General features: G+C 38.0%; 1 pseudogene; it reads right to left on the bottom strand.

Annotated features, from left to right (window-relative positions):
• The window catches only part of LOC102811448, a 7,980-nt pseudogene extending 2,701 nt beyond the window's left edge, over positions 1-5,279 (bottom strand).
• Positions 5,280-6,833: the final 1,554 nt, after the last annotated feature.

The raw sequence follows: 6,833 nt of genomic DNA, 5'->3' as shown, positions 1-6,833 counted from the left end.
AAAAAAAAAACCTACCTCAAACTTGGTGTCTGTGCAGGGCTGTCACACAGTACAGGAGAGAAATCAATTGGATAAAAAACCTCAAGTGATGCCAGAGCACCACCGCAAGGACTTCTGGGTGAAGATGGAAATAAGGAATCAGACATACTTCCATCCCCATCTAAAAACAGCTTTCTTCTGAAAGATGAAGAACTGAGGTTTCCATGACATTGAACAGCAAATTCATCAGCTCTAAAACAGTCACTTAGTATATTTCTATGTTAAAATCCACAGGAAGTGATAGTAATGTCTGACAAGCAGCACTGCTTTTCTCAGAATGAATGGCTAACTGGATTTCAATTGGAAATTCAATTGGATTTCAAATGGCTAACTGGATTTCTATTTACATTTATACATTTACTAGAAAGATATCGTGAAAGCTGCTTTCCTTCATGATCAGTCTAAGGAGACGGCACAATGACGTCTTTAGTGAAAAACTCTTCAATGGCTTTTTGTCTTTTGTCTTCCATGTCTTTATCTATTTGAGAATGACAAGTTTAAAGCTTGACAATGAATGTCCTCTAGGCTAATTTGTATAGGATTCTTTGCAGCTAGTTGATGAATAGACCATCTAACTTCCCCTGGAGTCTGTAATTTTGTTGATATAAAAACAGAAGGGCTGGAGAGAGTTTGCTGGTGGAGATTAGAGTAATCACTAGGACTTTTGAAAGGATTTTATATCAATGATCCTTCTTGGAATTTCTGTTGTTATTTGCATTTTTGATTCTTTGACATCTCTCACAGCACACAGAGAAAACATTGTTGTGTATAAAAAAGAAATCATGCTTTCCAGGGCAAACAACCCTCTATAGAGAATTCAGGTTGCTTCTGATGGGCCAGACCAGAGCCAGTCACAGACATTTTTTATTGTTGTTGTTTATAAAAGGTATTTGCAATGAATAAGTCATTGGTCTTGCAAAATTCTATCATATGATTTCCTGCATCATTTCTATCAATAAGGCCATATTTTCCAATTACTGATCCTTCCTGTTTGTTTTCTACATTTGCATTCTAATCACCAGTAATAATGAATACATCTTGATTTCATGTTTGGTTAATTTCAAACAAAAGACTTTGGTAGCATTCTTCAGTGTTATCACCACTGACTTTAGTGGTTGGTGCATAAATTTTGATAGTTGTAGTTATTAACTAGTCTTCTTTGTAGAAGTATGGATAGATATTATTCTATCACAGAAAGCAATGTGCTTGAAGATATATCTTTAAATATTCTTTGTGATGATGAATGTGATACCATTCCTCTTCAAATTGTCATTCTGGACAGAGTAAACCCAGAATATGGTTGTCAGATTAAAAATGACCAATACCAGTCCATTTCAGCTGTGTACAGCCCAATGTATCAATCTTTATGTGTCCCATTTCATTTTTTTACTTTTAATTTTCCTAGATTTATAGAGCATATATTCCATGTTCTAATTATTAATGGATCTTTACAGAAGTTTCTTCTCATTTTGAGTTGTGCCCCATCAGCAAATGAAGGTCCTGAAAGCTGTACTCCATTAATGTTATCATGGCCAACTCTGCTTTGATTGCCTTCCAACCTGAAGGGCTCATCTTCCAGCACTGTATCTGACAATACTCTGGTGCTATTTGTAATATTTTCATCTTCTGCAACTCTATCTTACAATGTTCCACTGCTATTCATAAGATTTTCAGTAGGTAAACATTTTGTGACCCAGCCAGAATTTAAAATACTGTTTTTTATAACATCCAGCATCACAGCAACAAGCAAGCCACCACATATGACAAACTGACAGTCAAGTGGTGGTTTCTCCATTTTTCATGATGCTATTTAATGGTCAAGTTATGAGGATTTTGTTTTTGTTTTTTTACATTGAGGTGCAATCCATACCGAAGGCTATGATATTCATCAGTAAGTATTTATGTCCTCTTGATTTCCAGCAAGCATGGTTATATCATCAGCATATCTCAGGTTGATAATGAGTCTTCCTCGAATCCTGATGCCATGATCTTCTTCATATAATCCAGTTTTTTAGATTATTTGCTCAGCATACAGATTGAATTGTTATTATTGTTAAGTGCCGTCGAGTCGATTCCAACCCATAGTGACCCTGTATAGGGTTTCCAAGGAGTAGCTGGTGAACTTGACCTGCCAACCTTGCAGTTCAAATGGCTTTGCAGTCTGGCGCATTAACCCACAGTGCCACACCAGGACTCCATAAGTATGGTGAAAGTATATAATGCTGTCTCTCACCTTTCCTGGTTTTAAACCTTTCAGTGCCCACTTGTTCTGTTTATATGGTGCCTTTTAGCCTATATCTGGGTTCCCCATAAGCACAATGAAGTGTTATGGAATGTCCACTCTTCACATTGTTATCCATAGAAGGATGCCATGTTTGGTAAGGTGGAGGGTCAGAGCAAAAGAAGAAGACCCCCAATGAGATGGATTGGCCAAGTGGCAGCATCAATGGATTCAAGCGTGGCAACAGTAGTGAGGTTGGCCCAGGATCGGGCAGTGTTTCGTTCTGCTGTGCATAAGGTCACTGTGGGTCCATACTGACTCGATGGCATCTAACAACAGCAACAAGGTAACCATGCCCACCTTTTCTTTGTTGATTAAATGCTGACACTTGGCCCCTACTTCCATGGGATCCAATCAGCCTTATTGTAGTAGTTGTTGTTGTTAAATGCCTTTGAGTCGGTTCCAAGTCACAGTGACTCTGTATAATGTTGCTGAGGATAGGCTGATGAATTTGAATTGCTAACTTTGCAATTCAAATCGTCATTGCAGTCCAGTGCTTTATCTCACAGTGTCACACCAGGACTCCTTGTAGGACTCCTCATTGTAGTTGTTTTAAGTTTATTCTTACTGAGGTAAAAAGCCCCTAGTAAAAGCCTAGCTTAAAATTTGTTTTGTTAAATTAAATTAGCATAACCAGTGACTAGACCAACTGACTCTAATATTAAAAAATTAATAACAAATGGTTAATGAAAAGTCAGAACTACTGACTACTCTAGTACTTGATTATAGTTTGGTGCCTGATGCTTTGATTAATCTCAGTATCACCTTCAAATAGGCTACAAACATCAGGCTATGCCATTCCCCTGGGTTGTCCAAACCTCACATACCATGTTTTACTTTAACTTCTGTGATTGTTAAGGTTTTGTATCAACTTGACTGGGCAAGGGTTCTCAGTGGTTTGGCAGTTACAATGTAGTGATGAGATCTGCTGTGAACAATCAATTGAAAGGAGGTTTCCTTGGGGTGTAACCTGCTTCCAATATATTGGACACTCAGGCAAAGCTTGCTTGCTTTCTTACTTGCCTGCCTGACATCCTATGCTATCTAACTTTCCAATCTTGGTTTATCTGACCCTTGGACTTTGAACTTGCCCACCTCTACAACTGTGTGAGCTATTGCTTTGATATAGACTTCTCTTGATATGTTGTTGTTGTTGTTAAGTGCCGTCGAGTCGGTTCCGACCCATAGCGACCCTGTACAGGGTTTCCGAGGGTGTAAATGCACATAAAATCTTAAGTGGATTTGTTTCTCTAAAGAACCCAGCCAAAGACAACTTAATTCAAGTATTACTCTGCTACCCACTAGCTGATCCTCAGAAACTTTATACAGGGTCACTATAAGTCAAAGCCAACACAATGGAACTTAAAAACAACAACTTTCAATCTATATTCTCCTTCTTTTGACTTCCCCATTTCATATCTCCATATATCAAAGATTAACCTCCCTCAATAATACTGTTGTTGTTATAAAGTTGTTAAGTGCCTTCGTGTTGGTTCCAACTCATAGTGAACCTGTATAGGGTTTCCGAGAAATGGCTGGTGGGTGTGAATCTTGCAATTAGCAGTCCAGTGCTTATCTAAAGTACCACACCAAGACTCCCCTCTATAATACTAGGGGTCTTCTAAAAGTTCATAGAAAAATTCCATTACCTTTTCATTATATTCATTCAGCAACTGTTTGAAGCCCCCTAATACAAGTAAGATAAGAAGTGATAGTCCTAGTTATTATTTAATCTTATTTGAACTCTTTTCTACTACTGAACCTCAACTAAGGAAAGAAAACATATCCTTTTGTAATGACGCTTTGTGAAGAGATTGGATTGAACAATTTAGCTATTCCATTCCCTTTCCAGGAAATCCCACTAGAAAGGGTAGGGTTTGCTCCCCTTATGGGTGCATGTTCTTATAAAAAATGTTAGAATTTCCCACAAAAAATGAAGCCAAACCCAACAAGCAGACCATTTGAATGCATCTTGACTTGCCTGGATAGTTGGAGCATGACCAATCAATGAACATTTGGAAGATTTCAAAGGGCTTACTTGATGAGCCAGATTGCAAAGCTGTTTGAACTGCAAGGTCGGTGGTTCAAGCTCACCAGCATCTCCTTGGAAACCCTATGCAGGGTCACTGTGGGTTGGAACCGACTTGATGGCACTTCACAACAACAACAACAACTTGAATAAAGTAGCCCGTGCCTGACCATTTAGCAAAAATGACTTCTGGGATCTTAAAAATTTCCACTAGGTAAATGAACATCCAAAAAAATATTAGAATGTAAGAGTCCATGCAGAACATAGCATGCTGTCTTGTGTGTAATCAAAGAATTTCATTGATCAAAGGAGGAAAAAGCATGAGAGTCTAAAATCAGATACATTTGGTGCGTGTGAATAAAGGAGCCTAAAACAAAATGTAAGTCTTGATAGGAATTGCAATCAGTGTTGAATTTTAAAACTGCATTTTTCTAACATTAGTACCTTCGTGTTGGCCTAAATTCTATACATCGAAGGAAACATTTTCTTCTCTCTGGCCTGACAAATGCAATATGTCACAAAGGGTCTTTCCTTTACAGTCTGGTAGCCCTTGGTAATTTCATATTTTTTTTGCCAACACCATAATTCAAAACCATCAATTTTTCTTCAGTCTTTTTTATTTATTGTATAACCTTTGCAAACATATGAAGTAGTTGAAAATACCATTACTTAGTATTCAAAGTGAGCTCTTTGCTTTTTAACACTTTAAAGAAATATTTTGCTGCAGAGTTGCCCATTGCAATATGTCATTTGATTTCTTGTCTGCTACTTCCATGGACATTGATTATGGATCCAGGTAAAATGAAACTTATCTTTATTAATCATGATGTTGCTTATGGGTCCAGCTGTGAGGATTTTGTTTCCTTCATGTTGAAGAAAACATTCTTCATATAATACATACTGAACGTTGTAATACTTGATCTTCAACATCGCTTCAAAACCTTTTTGCTTTTAGCAAGCAAGGGTGTGTCTTCCAAGTTGATAATTAACCTTCTTCTAATTCTGATGTCTCCTTCTTCTTCATATAGTCCAGCTTCTCAGATTATTTGCTCAGCATACAGAATGAATAAGTATGATGAAAGACTACAATCCTGATACACACCTTTCCTGATTTTAAACCAAGCAGTTATCTTCTTGTCTATTTGAATGACTGCCTCTTAGTCTATGTACAGGATCCACATTGATTATTGTTGTTAAGTGCTACAACTCAGTTCCAACCCATAGTAACTCTGCATGGGGTTCCCTAGGAGTGGCTGATAGATTTGAACCACTGACCCTGTAGTTAGCAGCCTAGTGTCCATCCTACAGTACCACACCAGTTCCACATAAGCACAATGAAATGTTCTGGAATTCGCAATCTTCATAATGTTACCCATTATTTGTTCTGACCCACATTGTCGACTGTCTTTGCATAATCAATAAACACAATTAAATATCTCTCTAGTCATCTCTGCTTTCAGTCAAGATTCATCTCATATCAGCATTGATATTCCTTTTTCCAAGTACTCAGCTGACTCATGCTTGAATTTCTGATACTTCCCTGTCAATGCATTGTATTTTTAAATTATCTTCAGCAAAACATTGTTGTTGTTAAGTGTGGTGGAGTTGGTCTGACTCATAGCAACCCTGTGTATGGTTTCCAAGGCTTTAAATCTTTGTGGGAGCAAAAAGTCTCATCTTTCCCCCACCGAGATACTTGAACCGCTGTATCTTGTGATTTACAGTCCTGTGCTTATCCTATGGAGCAACCATTCTTCCCTCAGAAAAATATTACTTGCTTGTAATACTGTTCAATAATTTCCCCAGAGCAGTACCCATGAAATGCAAGGAATCTATGTAAATTATTAAAGTGAGCATTTCTTGTATACATTGTTGTTGTTGTTAGGTGCCATTTAATCGTTACCAACTCATAGCAACCTTATGCACAGCAGAACGAAACACTGCCCTGGGCCAACCTCGCTATTGTTGCCACACTTGTGTCCTTCGATGCTGTTACTTGGCCAATCCATCTCACTGGGGGTCTTCTTCTTTTACTCTTACCCTCCACCTTATCAAACATGATATCCTTCTCTAGCTACTGGTCCTTCCTGACAATATGTCCGAAATATGAGAGATAAAGTTTGGCCATCTTGGCCTCCAAGGAGCACTCTGGCTGCACTTCTTCCAGAATGGAGCTATTGGTTCTTTTAGCAGCCCATGGTACTTTCAATATTCTCCTCCAACAATATAACTCAAAAGCATCAATTCTTCTACTGTCTTCCTTATTCACTGTCCAGCTTTCACATGCATATGAAGTTATTGAAAATACCAAGGCTTGGGCCTTAGTCTTCAAGCTGACATCTTTGCTCTTGAACACTTTAAAAAGGTCTTTTGCAGCAGATTTGCCTAATATAATACGTTGTTTGATTTCTTGACTGCTGGTTCCATGAGTGTTGATAATTGATCCAAGAAGAATGAAGTCCTTGACAACTTCAATCTTTTCTC

This window comes from Chrysochloris asiatica, unplaced genomic scaffold (assembly GCF_000296735.1).
Source record: "Chrysochloris asiatica unplaced genomic scaffold, ChrAsi1.0 scaffold00020, whole genome shotgun sequence".
NCBI classification, from domain to species: domain Eukaryota; kingdom Metazoa; phylum Chordata; class Mammalia; order Afrosoricida; family Chrysochloridae; genus Chrysochloris; species Chrysochloris asiatica.
Note: the sequence above shows the minus strand (reverse complement) of the source record. Positions and strands in the feature narration are given on the sequence as shown.